Genomic DNA, 18,434 nt, shown 5'->3' on the forward strand with positions numbered 1-18,434 from the left:
GACATTATGATAAAAGTAAACATACAACTTCATATGACTGTAAAATGTAAATCATCAATTCTTTTCACACAACCACAATATAGCTATTGTAAAGATGATGATCTGTGAGCTATTCTCCCAACTGTTGGGCACATGATGTATATTGGCTACTCGCTTGGCTGTCATTTACCAATTTTGTTTCAGCATTTGCACAACCGTCGTGTACTTATTTCATATGAGTGTGCTACATACACAACAGTCGTGCACTTCATTCAAACTGGCTCTCTTCACGACTATGACCAAACAATAATAAATAAAACTAGACACGATCTCGTTGCGAGCAACAAGTAGGTCTTCCGTCCGATTTGTTGATGCACTCGGAGTTAAAAAAAAAGAAGAAAAGACAAATGAGTCCCAATTTAGTTTCCGACTTTAAGACACTTTAACTATAATCAATTTTTCATATCATAAGCTTCTGAAGCAAAGTTGCGGTGAAATTCGTTTGAAATTCGACTCTCCAGGCGAGCCATAAGGCCTGCGGGCCTATTTCTTGATGTCATTTGTTAGCCCTCTATAGACTCAACAACTTTAGTTCTATATGTCTTTACAAAATATTTACCTGTAAAAAGTTATTGAGATCGACCGATATCGACAAAAAATCGACTCTACAGGCGAGCCATTAGGACCATAGGCCTATTTCTTGATATCAATCGATAGATCTCGATAAACTGAACAACTTTTGTTCAATATGTCCTTACAAAATATTTACCAGTTACAAGTTTTTGAAATCGACTGATATCGACAAAAATCGACTCTACAGGCGAGCCATGAGGCCCACAGACCCATTTTTTGATATTGATCGATAGGTTATGACACATTGAACAACTTTGTTCAATAATGCTTTTCAAAAAATATGTCGTTTTAAAGATATGAGGCGTCAAATATTTACGATTTTGGCCCTTAAAATCTCTAATTACGTAACATATGACCTACTTTTTGATTTGATAAGATCAAGCTCGTTGAGATGAACATTTCCGCTTCTACAACTTATTATAAAATATTAATAGTTTCTGAGATATTCTCAAAAACATTTGGACCCTTCTGAACCCCTAATTTAAAGGGCCAGCCCGTTTTGCTTGATATCGTAAGAAAGGCCTTGTCATTTGAAACATTTTTTGTTCAACAAGTATTTAGAAATTCTTTACCGTTCTCGAGTTATCTCTACAAGAAATATTTAGGGGCCAAACTGTAGCTCCCTAACGGGGCCACATAGGGAAAAAACGAAATGTACATATTGTTTAGATTATCATTCTGAACAACTTTTGTTCAATAATGCTTTTCAAAATATTTGTCGTTTTCAAGAGATGAGGCGTCAATTATTTATGATTTTGGCCCTTAAAATCCCTTACCCCTCTGAAAATAAATCCCACTTTTTTGCTTAATTGAAGGATATCCCTGAAAGTCCTGGGACTTCCTTGTGAAGTCCCACTTCTCCCATGTCCTAATGCAGTGGGATAATACAGGACTTCATGTTTCTGCATTTGTCCTGGAATATCCCACTTACATCAAGAGTGACTTTGCAAGAATTTCTAGGACATATTTATTACCTAAATGTCTTACAAAGTCCCACTCTCATAGCAGCAGGTTTTTCTAGGACATTCTTGTGTTTTTCAGGACTTTATTATAAAATGAAGACGAAAACATCATCCCAGAAATTCCCTAAAAATCTCATACTTGATACATTCAAGATAATGCAAGACTTTACATTGCTTTCCAGGACTTCGTATTAAAAGTATGCAAAGAGAGAAGTCTTGCAATTACCCTCAAAATCTTACAACCAGTGAAGTCAGATTATAAAGGACTTTAATGAGGGTTACAGGACTTTTAGATATTAATTGTTACAAAATTAAATCCTTGTCATAACAAAGAAAAGATTTTACATTTTCTGGATTACCTTGACATGTCATTGCTACATAGTTCAGGCTAAAAAAAACCTATAAGAACAGTGAATGATTCGTGGATAAGAACATTTATGTATACAACAACAATCATGTCATAATAAGTTGTAATAGAAAAGACTATATTTTATCAAAAGTAGACTTGAAAAATGTTGGCTATGAGAACACTTCTTATAAATTTATAATGACAACAATCTGAACTTGAATAAAAATCACTTTACTGTCAAATGCACTATTGAAATCCTCAATGTCACTTGAAAGACTACCATAATTTGAGTTTTGAGATGCTTCATCACAGGAGTTCAATCGGGTTTGTCATGTTTTTTTTTTAGGTTAGAATATTGTCCAGTGTATTATTAAGATCATTTTGATAACAGATTTCCAGTTCCTGGGCTACCTTCTTCAAAATAAAGAAGATCCCTTTTTGTGAAAGAATGTTCAAAAATTCATCAGATTCTGTGGTAGGCTTTTCCATTTCCAGAGATGACACAGCGGCATTAATGTTCGAAACTGAACTTAAAATAATGTCTGTATCAAAAGGATTGCAATTCAGGCTCAAGTGATGATAAGTTAAAAGGATTTTCCAATGTCACGGTCATATCACTTGAAGTACCAATGGCATATCAACTTTTGGATGTCACCACTGAAGATTGCAGTTGATGTTTTAATATTTAGTACATTTAGGAATTCGCATGTTTACATCTTTCTTGCACAGCATGTACCTTTTGGGTTCTCAATCTCCTGCAATAATAATTAATTACAAATTATTAATGAAGAAACTTAATTTTCAAGACACTGATTAAAAAATTTTATATTTAGAAAAGTTTCTTTGACACATCAATGTTTTGAGGTGCAAATAGCAATAAATTATCACTGATGGATACAATCAGCTTGCCATGCTAAATTTTGTAACCGTACTGTCCGTAGTTATTTTACGAAGCAGTAATAATTACAGAACAAGGTCAACTGATCGAAACAGAATCATAATGATGGATATCCATGATACAATGTTCTGGTGATTATACCCTTTCCATCTAGATCGAACCAGTCAATGGTTTACGTTAAAAAAAAAGAGTAGTTTGTTTTGATATGTTATGCTGTAAATAGAATGATTGTATCGAGGAATTTCGAGTGGTCCAGCGATCAAGCGTGTATTTTTCCAATGCATGTAATCATTTACAAACGTAAACAAAATAAGCATATGGTACTTACAGAGTGTCATCCGTTACCCCGTAGTCCTTTTTCATTCCAATGTTATTGATTTCCATTCACAAATCTTAAATCATAAATGACTTCTTTGAAAGTTGTAACTTCCGGTGATGTCGTTTCGGTCAACTTGTACAATGTACGAAGCTTGTCGTGTTTTTTTCTTCTCCCCGTTCTAATTCGATATAAGATATATCATGTATAAAATATATCATATGTATATATATGAAGTCTTATACACTGGGTTTCCACTGGTCGATTGTATAACTTTTTACTGATCGTCTTTTGGTTACGTGTTGACCTGGGGACGAGTCAGTCAGTGTACGACCTGACGTTCACGCAAGTGATCAAAGCGCTTTTTTTTCAATGTTCCTTTCTGGGCGCGAAGTCAGGGAAATATTCGCAAGGATGGAGAACATTCAACAGAATCAGTATGCAATCAAGCATGGAATGGATTCCAGATAGGAATATAGGATTCACCTTACACTCAGAAACTGGGGGATAGGCCTAGTTGTTCAAAATACACGGCGTTGCTGGTTAGTATTTTTACTTTTGGTTTGTAATAATTCGTCTTTTTTGGTAGTCTAGTGGAATTGTCACACCTTAACAAATTATCATCCTGTTTCCAATATTTTTATCTAGTACATGTTCTCTTTCATTGTAGCATGGACTTGAAGAGATAGTTATGAATTTAGAATATCATAAAGTGACTTTTAATAAGGCACTGTTTTCAGTGGATGAACCGACATCATGCAGTGTGACAGGAAAACGCCCGTGAGACCAAAGATGGCTTAGATAAAAGGGAAGACGATGCAGAAGGTGCATATATACAAGTTCAAGACATAAATATTTTAAATTTTGCATGATGTTCATTTACAAAACCTGTTATGCAACCTCTCAAATAATTCATTATGCTATCTTTTAAGCCTCTGTACCAGAGAAAAATCCAGAGATGGCCCTCAAAGAAGTTAGAAACAAGATGAGAGACCGTCTCAAGTTGTTTAGGTCTGGAGCCACCTTCCCCCACCCACGAGTCGAAGAAATAGATCTTTGAACCACTCCAGGTTACCCGTGACATCAAGATAAACAAAATTCAACTTCAGGGACAATTTGATAATACCTGTTTAAAATTTTTTTTTTAGCTCACCTGGGCCGAAGGTTCAAGTGAGCTTTTCTGATCAAAATTTGTTCGTTGTCTGTCGTCGGCGAAAACTTTTCACATTTTCATCTTCTCCAGAACCACTGGGTCAATTTCAACCAAACTAAGTGACACAAAGCACCCTTGGGTGAAAGGCTTTCAAGTTTGTTCAAATGAAGGGCCATGCCCCTTCAAAGGGGAGATAATCGCAAAAATACGGTGGGGTCATTCAAAAATCTTCTCAAGAACCACTGGGACAGAGAAGCTGAAATTTACATGAAAGCCTCCTGACATAGTACAGATTCAAGTTTGTTAAAACCAATGACCTGGGGGGGGGGGGGGGGGGGGGGGGGGGTTGGATTGGGTCTCAATAGGGGATCAAAGTTTTACTTACAAATATACAGGGAAAATCTTTATGAAAATTGTCTTCTCAAGAAACACTTGGCCAGAAAAGCTGAGATTTACATGAAAGCTTCCCGACATAGTGTAGACTCAAGTTTGTAAAATTCACAGGGTTGTCACTAACGCAAGAATAGGATCACAGAAATTTCATTGGGGTTTGTCTGATATGGCGAGTCCCGCAGACGTGTCTCGGACTCTGAGTAAAAATCATAATTTCACTTAGAAGGCCTGATTTGTGTATTAATTAAAACTCATAGGAAAAAATCTAGGTAAAACGTTACGCTCTAATGTGAACCGAGATGATACCACCGAGTTCACAGTGTCCCAATCTGACTTGTTTGTTTAGTGCAGTCAATTAGGTGCAAATTAGAATATAATATTGAAATTTAGATACAAAGTAAAAAACATTTTGCCACTCACAGGCAGTTATTTATATATGTTTCTTTTTTTTTTTTTTTTTACAAATCAGGATCTATATTTAATTATAAATGTTTGTCTTCCGGTAGCCATTTTTATTGGAATTGAAAGTAGCGTAGTTTGTAAACTTTGGTAGATTTGACATCATTTTACAAACAAAATTAGTACGCATCTATTTTATCACAATAATTATTTAATTAAAATTTTGTGTAATACTGAATAGGGTTGTAACGATGATAGAGGATTCGGGGAAGTAATTCTGTTTGCAATGGGCAATTAGTTGTATGAGACCGAGTTGTGAATGATTACTTTTAATTTCATGTGTACAAAGTGATCACTGCACTGTTATGCATGGGCTTGGCGAAAATTAACTGATTTTTGCCATTTGTTGAAGATGAAAGTGAACAGAGGTACGACATTAGCTTGTGTTCACTCGGTATAAATAAAGGTGTAGGAAAAATCTAAATGACTCTTTAATTCAACTTTCATGGGACTCGTCAAATTTTCATGGGGACTCAAGCTGCTTACAAACCATGATACCGGGACTCGTCTTCAATATTTTCTAGTGACAACCTTGAATCGTGGCCCCCAAGGGTAGGTTTTGGCCACATTATAGGGACAAAAGTTTTACATACAAGTATATGGGAAATCTTTAAATATGGACCAAGATGACTAAGGTGAGCGATGTGGCCCATGGACCTCTTGTTTAATTATTTGTTTACGTAAGAAATAGTGCTTTTTAGCTCACCCCAGCCATAATTTAAATGAACTTTTCAAAGTACTTGCTTTGGAAGTTCATATAAGTATTGCTGAAATTTATGTATATGTATGTTAAATAAATTTTATTATCAGATTATCATTTTGATTCATAATTTCATTCTTAATTGCCACTTTTACAGAAAAGATATCACATATCCTGGATCTCGAGTTTTATTCCACAGTAGGGTAAGACCAAAACAGGTTAGTAGGATAAATTGGGACTTTCCAGGAGTCCTGCATCAACTCAAAAAGCAGGATTTTTAGGGAGATCCAATAAAATCCTGCAAAATCCCAGTCCTGTCTACTGGGACTTTCCAAGACATGTCCAGAATAATCCCACTGTCTCCCCTTTCAGATTGCAGGATTAAGTGAGACTTTGCAGGACAATAAAAGGCAAATTTAAGTGTTCAAATTATCCTTAAAAGTCCTGAAATGTCCCACTGCCAATACCGTCCCTCTAATTCCTTGTCAATCTCAGTTTCAAAAAAGCAGGACTTTTCAGGACAATCCTGATAAATCCTGGGATTTTGTCTTGGGACTTCCTGGGATATCCTGCTGTATTTTCAATGGGGAAATTATCCTTAAAAGTCCTGAAATGTCCCACTGCCAATACCGTCCCTCTAATTCCTTGTCAATCTCAGTTTCAAAAAAGCAGGACTTTTCAGGACAATCCTGATAAATCCTGGGATTTTGTCTTGGGACTTCCTGGGATATCCTGCTGTATTTTCAGAGGGGCGCTGATCACAATCAGATCACTTGAAGGGTGGGGGGTTTCTTCCTTGGGGACGACAGGCGTGATGGGTGGGTTGGCCTTACTCGTGGAGACTGGCCCCTGGATGTGTGACCTTGACCTTTGACCTTGACCCACTTTCAAGGTCAAACCTCAAAAATCCTGTTGTTGGGCATGAAACCGGTCAAAATAGTGTATTATAAACAGCTGATCACAGACAGATCACTTGAAGGGTGGGGGGTTTCTTCCTTGGGGACGACAGGCGTGATGGGTGGGTTGGCCTTACTCGTGGAGACTGGCCCCTGGATGCGTGACCTTGACCTTTGACCTTGACCCACTTTCAAGGTCAAACCTCAAAAATCCTGTTGTTGGGCATGAAACCGGTCAAAATAGTGTATTATAAACAGCTGATGACAGACAGATCACTTGAAGGGTGGGGGGTTTCTTCCTTGGGGACGACAGGCGTGATGGGTGGGTTGACCTTACTCGTGGAGACTGGCCCCTGGATGCGTGACCTTGACCTTTGACCTTGACCCACTTTCAAGGTCAAACCTCAAAAACCCATGGGGGAGAAAGTGTGACCTTGACCTTTGACCTTGACCTGATTTTGAAGGTCAGAGAGGTCACGGGGCTTCGTTTAAGTGGTCCCGCATCCCTATCTACATCCGTGAAGAAGTTGTGGGCTCGAACGACGACGTCGGAGACTTTCGGGGGCGAGAACCGTGCTTCGGGGTTCTCGGTTTCCCCCGGTCAACTTCTCTGTGCGAGAGTGTTTCATCTGGAATTCGTCGGCGAAGGTCTCGCCTCTCCACGACTTGCGGTCTAGTGGGAGTAGCGATAACGGGGTTTTCGACGTTAAGTCGCCGCCTTTCGCAGAGCGGTCAAAGTTCAGAGTTGTAATTCAGGATTCCGAGAGCGGTCCAGAATTCCATGCTGACCCATGTGATATTTCGATGCTATCTGAAGCGGGAAAGAGCGTATAAAAAGTGCCATTTTCTGGCCATTCTGGATGACCTTGACCTTTGACCTTGACCTACTTTTTCAAGGTCAAGGTCACCCAACCCGTCCCAGTGGGTTCCGTCTCTCTACGACGAAGACTTTAGGAGTCGTCAATTTGTAGGGGACAAATCGCAAAACATGAGGGGGCATTAACTCCCTTTAGGGGACACCGAATCCCTTCATTTGAAATTCTTCGCTTCTACTCATTGACCTCTATGCTTCAGCAAAGGTTTCATCCTCCTATCCTTTACGGTTAAAAAGGAGTAGCGATAACAATGATTTCTGCTAACAGGTCCGATAACTCTGTAAGGGGTCAAAGTTCCATGACGCAGGGTGAAATGTATTCGTTTCTCAAGAAGTGTTCTAGGATGGACTCTAAAGTTTTTCGATAAGTCTTAAGACGAAAAATTTTTTTGACGGCAGGAAAATAATAATAACTAGTGATCCTAATTGTTCGCGAACAATTAGAGGGCTTCCCACCTTCTAGCGGTTTTTCAGTAGTGTTGAAATGCTAAAAGCCCCCCCCCCCTACCCCATCCCACCCTCACCCCAAAAAAAAAAAAAAAAAAAAAAAAAAAAAAAAAAATTGATTTGGCTAGAAAAGAAATTCAAATTTGTCGCCTAAATTTGAGTGTTGAGGTGTGTTCAATGCTTGGTTTCGCATTAAGTACCCGTCAAATTTGAGGGAGAAAAGGGGTGTGGGTGTTGGGTAGCCAGCACATATGCACATATCAGGTAAAAGTGTAATGGGACTTGTGCAGGTGTTTGGGGTGACTTTAGACCTGTTAGATGTGATATTTGGAGGTGCAAAGAAACCAGATGTGCCATTTTCCTAGATTGTAGTAACTGCTGGTGCATGCTGGGAGTCTATACAAGCCTCATGTTGTCAGATGTTGTGAAGATGCACTGGATTTGACCGTGTGTGTTGTGGATTGTGGAATTGAATATACAGTTTGTAATGGCTCATCCTATGTGTTCTAATTCACGGAGACAATGTCTTTCAGTCATTTCACCCAAGGAGGCATGCATATACGGATTGATAGGCTTTGACAACAAACAACCAAAATGGCGGCCGGTGAATTAGAAAGTGTCTGAGTGCATGTAGGATATCTGAACGGAGAATAGGAGTACTGCATCCCATCTGATCCTGCAGGTAAGTGTTTATTTGTTTACAATGACAGTCGGGATGGAATGTCAATGAGTTCAACTGTCAAGTAAAGTTGCATCATCATTATAAAAAAAAAAACTTAGTCTTTATGTTGATGCAGGCAGACAATTGAATCTGGCCTATGTCTTTTCATGAATGTAAATGGAATTCATGTTTGATTGACAAGACAGTCAAGAAATGGAAGAAGTGGGTGTAGGTCAGATGTGTAGGTGTAGGTCAGATTAGCTAGAATCCTGTAATTGTTGCATGGCATGAGACCGGTCAAAATAGTGTATTGAAACAGCTGATCACAATCAGATCACTTGAAGGGTGGGGGATTTCTTCCTTGGGGACGACAGGCGTGATGGGTGGGTTGGCCTTACTCGTGGAGACTGGCCCCTGGATGCGTGACCTTGACCTTTGACCTTGACCCACTTTCAAGGTCAAACCTCAAAAATCCTGTTGTTGGGCATGAAACCGGTCAAAATAGTGTATTATAAACAGCTGATGACAGACAGATCACTTGAAGGGTGGGGGGTTTCTTCCTTGGGGACGACAGGCGTGATGGGTGGGTTGGCCTTACTCGTGGAGACTGGCCCCTGGATGCGTGACCTTGACCTTTGACCTTGACCCACTTTCAAGGTCAAACCTCAAAAACCCATGGGGGAGAAAGTGTGACCTTGACCTTTGACCTTGACCTCATTTTGAAGGTCAGAGAGGTCACGGGGCTTCGTTTAAGTGGTCCCGTATCCCTATCTACATCCGTGAAGAAGTTGTGGGCTCGAACGACGACGTCGGAGACTTTCGGGGGCGAGAACCGTGCTTCGGGGTTCTCGGTTTCCCTCGGTCAACTTTTCTGTGCGAGAGCGTTTCATCTGGAATTCGTCGGCGAAGGTCTCGCCTCTCCATGACTTGCGGTCTAGTGAGAGTAGCGATAACGGGGTTTTCGACGTTAAGTCGCCGCCATTCGCAGAGTGGTCAAAGTTCAGAGTTGACATTCGTGATGCCGAGACCGGTCCAAAATTCCTTGCTGACCCATGTGATATTTCGATGCTATCTGAAGCGTGAAAGAGCGTATAAAAAGTGCCATTTTCTGGCCATTCTGGATGACCTTGACCTCTGACCTTGACCTACTTTTTCAAGGTCAAGGTCACCCAACCCGTCCCAGTGGGTTCCGTCTCTCTACGACGAAGACTTTAGGAGTCGTCAATTTGTAGGGGACAAATCGCAAAACATGAGGGGGCATTAACTCCCTTTAGGGGACACCGAATCCCTTCATTTGAAATTCTTCGCTTCTACTAATTACCCTCTATGTTTTAGAAAAGGTTTCATCCTCCTATCATTTACGGTTACAAAGTAGAAGTGCTAACAATGATTTCTGCGAAAGGTCAAATAACTCCGTAAGGGGTCAAAGTTCAATTACGCAGGGTGAACTGTATTCGTTTCTCAAGAAGTACTATATGATGGACTATAAAGTTTTTCGATAAGTCTTAAGACGAAGATTTTTTTTGACGGCAGGAAAATAATAATAATAATAATAATAATAATAATAATAATAAACAGAACAATAACAATAGGACTTTCCACTGAAAGGTGGAAAGCCCTAATAATTGAGACGAAAGTGCCACGTATTGAATACATTTGGCATTCCTAGGTCAGAATGGGAACTTGAGTCATGTAAGTGACATTTTCACGTTAAAAAATGCGCGTTTGCCTAAATTTGGATTTCTCGTATTCTGTTGATTTCTACATTTCAAGATTGGCAACTGACCAGGTGTAAAGGTGCACATTTTCCGTTCTCGGATGGAAAAAGGGGTGGGTTCGATTCCCCCGGTCAGTTCACAAGGAAATGTTGAGTCGCCGTGCGTAAAAAAAATCAATTTTCGCATTCGTCAAGGCGTAAAAGAATGGCAGGTGGTGAGTGTTTAAAACACTAGTGATCCTAATTGTTCGCGAACAATTAGAGGGCTTCCCACCTTCTAGCGGTTTTTCAGTAGTGTTGAAATGCTAAAAGCCCCCCCCCCCCTACCCCATCCCACCCTCACCCAAAAAAAAAAAAAAAAAAAAAAAAAAAAATGGATTTGGCTAGAAAAGAAATTCAAATTTGCCGCCTAAATTTGAGTGTTGAGGTGTGTTCAATGCTTGGTTTCGCATTAAGTACCCGTCAAATTTGAGGGAGAAAAGGGGTGTGGGTGTTGGGTAGCCAGCACATATGCACATATCAGGTAAAAGTGTAATGGGACTTGTGCAGGTGTTTGGGGTGACTTTAGACCTGTTAGATGTGATATTTGGAGGTGCAAAGAAACCGGATGTGCCATTTTCCTAGATTGTAGTAACTGCTGGTGCATGCTGGGAGTCTATACAAGCCTGATGTTGTCAGATGTTGTGAAGATGCACTGGATTTGACCGTGTGTGTTGTGGATTGTGGAATTGAATATACAGTTTGTAATGGCTCATCCTATGTGTTCTAATTCACGGAGACAATGTCTTTCAGTCATTTCACCCAAGGAGGCATGCATATACGGATTGATAGGCTTTGACAACAAACAACCAAAATGGCGGCCGGTGAATTAGAAAGTGTCTGAGTGCATGTAGGATATCTGAACGGAGAATAGGAGTACTGCATCCCATCTGATCCTGCAGGTAAGTGTTTATTTGTTTACAATGACAGTCAGGATGGAATGTCAATGAGTTCAACTGTCAAGTAAAGTTGCATCATCATTATAAAAAAAAAAAACAACTTAGTCTTTATGTTGATGCAGGCAGACAATTGAATCTGGCCTATGTCTTTTCATGAATGTAAATGGAATTCATGTTTGATTGACAAGACAGTCAAGAAATGGAAGAAGTGGGTGTAGGTCAGATGTGTAGGTGTAGGTCAGATTAGCTAGAATCCTGTAATTGTTGCATGGCATGAGACCGGTCAAAATAGTGTATTGAAACAGCTGATCACAATCAGATCACTTGAAGGGTGGGGGATTTCTTCCTTGGGGACGACAGGCGTGATGGGTGGGTTGGCCTTACTCGTGGAGACTGGCCCCTGGATGCGTGACCTTGACCTTTGACCTTGACCCACGTTCAAGGTCAAACCTCAAAAATCCTGTTGTTGGGCATGAAACCGGTCAAAATAGTGTATTATAAACAGCTGATGACAGACAGATCACTTGAAGGGTGGGGGGTTTCTTCCTTGGGGACGACAGGCGTGATGGGTGGGTTGGCCTTACTCGTGGAGACTGGCCCCTGGATGCGTGACCTTGACCTTTGACCTTGACCCACTTTCAAGGTCAAACCTCAAAAACACATGGGGGAGAAAGTGTGACCTTGACCTTTGACCTTGACCTCATTTTGAAGGTCAGAGAGGTCACGGGGCTTCGTTTAAGTGGTCCCGCATCCCTATCTACATCCGTGAAGAAGTTGTGGGCTCGAACGACGACGTCGGAGACTTTCGGGGGCGAGAACCGTGCTTCGGGGTTCTCGGTTTCCCTCGGTCAACTTTTCTGTGCGAGAGCGTTTCATCTGGAATTCGTCGGCGAAGGTCTCGCCTCTCCATGACTTGCGGTCTAGTGAGAGTAGCGATAACGGGGTTTTCGACGTTAAGTCGCCGCCATTCGCAGAGTGGTCAAAGTTCAGAGTTGACATTCGTGATGCCGAGACTGGTCCAAAATTCCTTGCTGACCCATGTGATATTTCGATGCTATCTGAAGCGTGAAAGAGCGTATAAAAAGTGCCATTTTCTGGCCATTCTGGATGACCTTGACCTCTGACCTTGACCTACTTTTTCAAGGTCAAGGTCACCCAACCCGTCCCAGTGGGTTCCGTCTCTCTACGACGAAGACTTTAGGAGTCGTCAATTTGTAGGGGACAAATCGCAAAACATGAGGGGGCATTAACTCCCTTTAGGGGACACCGAATCCCTTCATTTGAAATTCTTCGCTTCTACTAATTACCCTCTATGTTTTAGAAAAGGTTTCATCCTCCTATCATTTACGGTTACAAAGTAGAAGTGCTAACAATGATTTCTGCGAAAGGTCAAATAACTCCGTAAGGGGTCAAAGTTCAATTACGCAGGGTGAACTGTATTCGTTTCTCAAGAAGTACTATATGATGGACTATAAAGTTTTTCGATAAGTCTTAAGACGAAGATTTTTTTTGACGGCAGGAAAATAATAATAATAATAATAATAACTAGTGATCCTAATTGTTCGCGAACAATTAGAGGGCTTCCCACCTTCTAGCGGTTTTTCAGTAGTGTTGAAATGCTAAAAGCCCCCCCACCCCCTACCCCATCCCACCCTCACCCAAAAAAAAAAAAAAAAAAAAAAAAAAAAAAAAAAAAATTGATTTGGCTAGAAAAGAAATTCAAATTTGTCGCCTAAATTTGAGTGTTGAGGTGTGTTCAATGCTTGGTTTCGCATTAAGTACCCGTCAAATTTGAGGGAGAAAAGGGGTGTGGGTGTTGGGTAGCCAGCACATATGCACATATCAGGTAAAAGTGTAATGGGACTTGTGCAGGTGTTTGGGGTGACTTTAGACCTGTTAGATGTGATATTTGGAGGTGCAAAGAAACCGGATGTGCCATTTTCCTAGATTGTAGTAACTGCTGGTGCATGCTGGGAGTCTATACAAGCCTCATGTTGTCAGATGTTGTGAAGATGCACTGGATTTGACCGTGTGTGTTGTGGATTGTGGAATTGAATATACAGTTTGTAATGGCTCATCCTATGTGTTCTAATTCACGGAGACAATGTCTTTCAGTCATTTCACCCAAGGAGGCATGCATATACGGATTGATAGGCTTTGACAACAAACAACCAAAATGGCGGCCGGTGAATTAGAAAGTGTCTGAGTGCATGTAGGATATCTGAACGGAGAATAGGAGTACTGCATCCCATCTGATCCTGCAGGTAAGTGTTTATTTGTTTACAATGACAGTCGGGATGGAATGTCAATGAGTTCAACTGTCGAGTAAAGTTGCATCATCATTATAAAAAAAAAAAAACTTAGTCTTTATGTTGATGCAGGCAGACAATTGAATCTGGCCTATGTCTTTTCATGAATGTAAATGGAATTCATGTTTGATTGACAAGACAGTCAAGAAATGGAAGAAGTGGGTGTAGGTCAGATGTGTAGGTGTAGGTCAGATTAGCTAGAATCCTGTAATTGTTGCATGGCATGAGACCGGTCAAAATAGTGTATTGAAACAGCTGATCACAATCAGATCACTTGAAGGGTGGGGGATTTCTTCCTTGGGGACGACAGGCGTGATGGGTGGGTTGGCCTTACTCGTGGAGACTGGCCCCTGGATGCGTGACCTTGACCTTTGACCTTGACCCACTTTCAAGGTCAAACCTCAAAAATCCTGTTGTTGGGCATGAAACCGGTCAAAATAGTGTATTATAAACAGCTGATGACAGACAGATCACTTGAAGGGTGGGGGGTTTCTTCCTTGGGGACGACAGGCGTGATGGGTGGGTTGGCCTTACTCGTGGAGACTGGCCCCTGGATGCGTGACCTTGACCTTTGACCTTGACCCACTTTCAAGGTCAAACCTCAAAAACACATGGGGGAGAAAGTGTGACCTTGACCTTTGACCTTGACCTCATTTTGAAGGTCAGAGAGGTCACGGGGCTTCGTTTAAGTGGTCCCGCGTCCCTATCTACATCCGTGAAGGAGTTGTGGGCTTGAACGACGACGTCGGAGACTTTCGGGGGCGAGAACCGTGCTTCGGGGTTCTCGGTTTCCCTCGGTCAACTTTTCTGTGCGAGAGCGTTTCATCTGGAATTCGTCGGCGAAGGTCTCGCCTCTCCATGACTTGCGGTCTAGTGAGAGTAGCGATAACGGGGTTTTCGACGTTAAGTCGCCGCCATTCGCAGAGTGGTCAAAGTTCAGAGTTGACATTCGTGATGCCGAGACTGGTCCAAAATTCCTTGCTGACCCATGTGATATTTCGATGCTATCTGAAGCGTGAAAGAGCGTATAAAAAGTGCCATTTTCTGGCCATTCTGGATGACCTTGACCTCTGACCTTGACCTACTTTTTCAAGGTCAAGGTCACCCAACCCGTCCCAGTGGGTTCCGTCTCTCTACGACGAAGACTTTAGGAGTCGTCAATTTGTAGGGGACAAATCGCAAAACATGAGGGGGCATTAACTCCCTTTAGGGGACACCGAATCCCTTCATTTGAAATTCTTCGCTTCTACTAATTACCCTCTATGTTTTAGAAAAGGTTTCATCCTCCTATCATTTACGGTTACAAAGTAGAAGTGCTAACAATGATTTCTGCGAAAGGTCAAATAACTCCGTAAGGGGTCAAAGTTCAATTACGCAGGGTGAACTGTATTCGTTTCTCAAGAAGTACTATATGATGGACTATAAAGTTTTTCGATAAGTCTTAAGACGAAGATTTTTTTTGACGGCAGGAAAATAATAATAATAATAATAATAACTAGTGATCCTAATTGTTCGCGAACAATTAGAGGGCTTCCCACCTTCTAGCGGTTTTTCAGTAGTGTTGAAATGCTAAAAGCCCCCCCACCCCCTACCCCATCCCACCCTCACCCAAAAAAAAAAAAAAAAAAAAAAAAAAAAAAAAAAAAATTGATTTGGCTAGAAAAGAAATTCAAATTTGTCGCCTAAATTTGAGTGTTGAGGTGTGTTCAATGCTTGGTTTCGCATTAAGTACCCGTCAAATTTGAGGGAGAAAAGGGGTGTGGGTGTTGGGTAGCCAGCACATATGCACATATCAGGTAAAAGTGTAATGGGACTTGTGCAGGTGTTTGGGGTGACTTTAGACCTGTTAGATGTGATATTTGGAGGTGCAAAGAAACCGGATGTGCCATTTTCCTAGATTGTAGTAACTGCTGGTGCATGCTGGGAGTCTATACAAGCCTCATGTTGTCAGATGTTGTGAAGATGCACTGGATTTGACCGTGTGTGTTGTGGATTGTGGAATTGAATATACAGTTTGTAATGGCTCATCCTATGTGTTCTAATTCACGGAGACAATGTCTTTCAGTCATTTCACCCAAGGAGGCATGCATATACGGATTGATAGGCTTTGACAACAAACAACCAAAATGGCGGCCGGTGAATTAGAAAGTGTCTGAGTGCATGTAGGATATCTGAACGGAGAATAGGAGTACTGCATCCCATCTGATCCTGCAGGTAAGTGTTTATTTGTTTACAATGACAGTCGGGATGGAATGTCAATGAGTTCAACTGTCGAGTAAAGTTGCATCATCATTATAAAAAAAAAAAAACTTAGTCTTTATGTTGATGCAGGCAGACAATTGAATCTGGCCTATGTCTTTTCATGAATGTAAATGGAATTCATGTTTGATTGACAAGACAGTCAAGAAATGGAAGAAGTGGGTGTAGGTCAGATGTGTAGGTGTAGGTCAGATTAGCTAGAATCCTGTAATTGTTGCATGGCATGAGACCGGTCAAAATAGTGTATTGAAACAGCTGATCACAATCAGATCACTTGAAGGGTGGGGGATTTCTTCCTTGGGGACGACAGGCGTGATGGGTGGGTTGGCCTTACTCGTGGAGACTGGCCCCTGGATGCGTGACCTTGACCTTTGACCTTGACCCACTTTCAAGGTCAAACCTCAAAAATCCTGTTGTTGGGCATGAAACCGGTCAAAATAGTGTATTATAAACAGCTGATGACAGACAGATCACTTGAAGGGTGGGGGGTTTCTTCCTTGGGGACGACAGGCGTGATGGGTGGGTTGGCCTTACTCGTGGAGACTGGCCCCTGGATGCGTGACCTTGACCTTTGACCTTGACCCACTTTCAAGGTCAAACCTCAAAAACACATGGGGGAGAAAGTGTGACCTTGACCTTTGACCTTGACCTCATTTTGAAGGTCAGAGAGGTCACGGGGCTTCGTTTAAGTGGTCCCGCGTCCCTATCTACATCCGTGAAGGAGTTGTGGGCTTGAACGACGACGTCGGAGACTTTCGGGGGCGAGAACCGTGCTTCGGGGTTCTCGGTTTCCCTCGGTCAACTTTTCTGTGCGAGAGCGTTTCATCTGGAATTCGTCGGCGAAGGTCTCGCCTCTCCATGACTTGCGGTCTAGTGAGAGTAGCGATAACGGGGTTTTCGACGTTAAGTCGCCGCCATTCGCAGAGTGGTCAAAGTTCAGAGTTGACATTCGTGATGCCGAGACTGGTCCAAAATTCCTTGCTGACCCATGTGATATTTCGATGCTATCTGAAGCGTGAAAGAGCGTATAAAAAGTGCCATTTTCTGGCCATTCTGGATGACCTTGACCTTTGACCTTGACCTACTTTTTCAAGGTCAAGGTCACCCAACCCGTCCCAGTGGGTTCCGTCTCTCTACGACGAAGACTTTAGGAGTCGTCAATTTGTAGGGGACAAATCGCAAAACATGAGGGGGCATTAACTCCCTTTAGGGGACACCGAATCCCTTCATTTGAAATTCTTCGCTTCTACTAATTACCCTCTATGTTGTAGAAAAGGTTTCATCCTCCTATCATTTACGGTTACAAAGTAGAAGTGCTAACAATGATTTCTGCGAAAGGTCCAATAACTCCGTAAGGGGTCAAAGTTCAATTACGCAGGGTGAACTGTATTCGTTTCTCAAGAAGTACTATATGATGGACTATAAAGTTTTTCGATAAGTCTTAAGACGAAGATTTTTTTTGACGGCAGGAAAATAATAATAATAATAATAATAATAATAATAATAATAAACAGAACAATAACAATAGGACTTTCCACTGAAAGGTGGAAAGCCCTAATAATAATAATAATAAACAGAACAATAACAATAGGACTTTCCACTGAAAGGTGGAAAGCCCTAATAATGAAGAAGAAGAACGCGAACAATAATAGTAAGGTCTTCCGCAGGAGACGGAAGACCTTAATTACTACCTATATGTATATCAGGTGGTCATGTAACAGTACTATACATATATAATACATATCACCGGTCAAGTTCACTGCCATGTCCATGATCAGCTGATGATAGGAGACCATAAGTGACTATTCTAAAGTTTAAGAAATAAATTGGTGTCGTTAATATATATGTACTATGTCATCACCCTTGCCGCGTTTTTTTAAAGTGTGACTCACCTCTCAACTTTGAAAATTTAGATCCGCCCTTGATGAAATAACCACACACTAGGTTGATGCAAGTTGGTACTCAGTCACAAGTCATAGAAACATTGAGCCCACTACACGTCTCAGACTCTCTAGGCACTGAGTGTGTACACCGTTTACATCTAGCACCAATCGTTCAATGCAAGTAGGCCATATACAAGTTCGGCATAGCCTGGGCCCCATGCTCATGATCCTGGGGTCAGTATTTCCCTTTATCTACAGGCCTGCAAATACAATCAGTTAGATTGTGAAGCAATATGACCCAAATGATCTGAAGCTTCATATCAAAGAATAAAAAGTAGCATCATGAAATAGCAAGCTATTGTACTTACTTTTCTCCCTTTGTCTTTGTTCTCCCATGTTGGCGGATTATCTTGTTTACATCCCCATGATGCATTTCGGTTCGGCAATCACATTCATTCCTTTGGTAATTCGGTTTATTATTTCATTATTCAATTTAATTCAATTTAATTCAATACTTCTGCATATTCCTGTGAAATGATATAAATTTGGATCATCCCAATCTTTTCCCCACTACACTCCTCATTGAATCTCACATGGGTTTGAACTTT

General features: G+C 41.2%; 1 long non-coding RNA gene across 1 annotated transcript; it reads left to right on the top strand.

The window, feature by feature from the left end:
* Positions 1 to 3,041: 3,041 nt before the first annotated feature.
* On the top strand, positions 3,042 to 17,429 carry LOC130048031 (uncharacterized). Its single transcript, XR_008796865.1, has 2 exons — positions 3,042 to 3,962; positions 4,070 to 17,429. It is a non-coding gene; the product is annotated as an uncharacterized LOC130048031 (long non-coding RNA).
* Positions 17,430 to 18,434: the final 1,005 nt, after the last annotated feature.

The sequence above is a fragment of the Ostrea edulis genome, chromosome 7 (genome assembly GCF_947568905.1).
Source record: "Ostrea edulis chromosome 7, xbOstEdul1.1, whole genome shotgun sequence".
Classification (NCBI taxonomy): Eukaryota; Metazoa; Mollusca; class Bivalvia; order Ostreida; family Ostreidae; genus Ostrea; species Ostrea edulis.